We start from the raw sequence: 1,199 nt of genomic DNA, 5'->3' as shown, positions 1-1,199 counted from the left end.
TCCCAGACGCCTCTCATTTTGCAGTCAGAGAAAAATAAAGTGAATTATGTGACAATGTAGCTAAGGTAAAGTATATATAAAAGGAAAACTGTGGATGTCATTTTTTTAACAATGTAAATACCTGTAAATGAATTGCATTAAATCAGCAGTTACAAAAGCAAAAATAAAGCACCTTTTTAATAAAAAAAATAAAGCTCAAGTGTGATGGAATAGGTGAAAAACAAATCAAGACACTTTACTTGGTGATGTACAAATGATAAATATTCACAGAGGGCAAAATTCACAATGGTAAACTTACACTTTGAGTGTATTTTTTTGTATTCACAAACTACAAGTTACTAGTAAGTATACATCTGAGCAGACTATATAGTTAGGGGGGAGAACTCCACATATAAAAAGATAGGCAGGCCTTCGCAGTCAAACTATTAACTTGCAGTTTGTGAATAAAAAAATTGAGAAAGTTACACAAGAGTGTAAGTTTACCTTCGTGAATCAGGACCTACAACCTGATTTCCACACATGATTGGGGTGCAATTTTGTTATATAAGTAAAACTATGTCTCAGCAAATCTAGTGCCACGTTCAACGGAAAATCTACTGTAACCGAGTGCACTAAGTGAGTCCTGAAAGTCTGTCAATCTAAAAACTGGGATTTGGGTCTAAGAAGTTTGGGAAGCACTGATCTAATAAATTAATTTGATGATTCAGTGCGTTTTTGATATGTAAACTAGTACCTTGTGAATTGCGATGCAAGTACTCCATAAGAGGGGCGATTATACACCAATCAGCTAATTGTATGAGGAGAGATGGTTATACTCTTGGGGGGCAAAGTCCTTACCCTTTTACATAGCAGAATTTATACTAAATTCCTCACACAGTTGCTCTAGTAAGCCAAACATAAAAAGACCAAAACAAACCTCATAGCAGATGGTAAGCAACCTGAAGGGAGAATGCAGTTTCACCTTCCTAACGCCAAGCCAGAGGGAAAACTCTGAGATATTTTGGCTGAGGTTAGATCTCTTGTAAATACTTCAAATAATAGCTACTGTATAGGGCCAATAAACTAATGGAATCTCGAAGACTATTACCAGAACGGGTGGATTTGGCAAAAAGGCAAACAAGATAGAGACAGTTTTGGAAAACTGACAAATTGCCAAAGGAAAATAAAATATAAATAATAAGGACAAACAAAGGCACAGC

Source organism: Lissotriton helveticus, chromosome 1_1 (genome assembly GCF_964261635.1).
Source record: "Lissotriton helveticus chromosome 1_1, aLisHel1.1, whole genome shotgun sequence".
In the NCBI taxonomy this organism is placed as follows: domain Eukaryota; kingdom Metazoa; phylum Chordata; class Amphibia; order Caudata; family Salamandridae; genus Lissotriton; species Lissotriton helveticus.
This window is presented reverse-complemented; position numbering follows the sequence as displayed.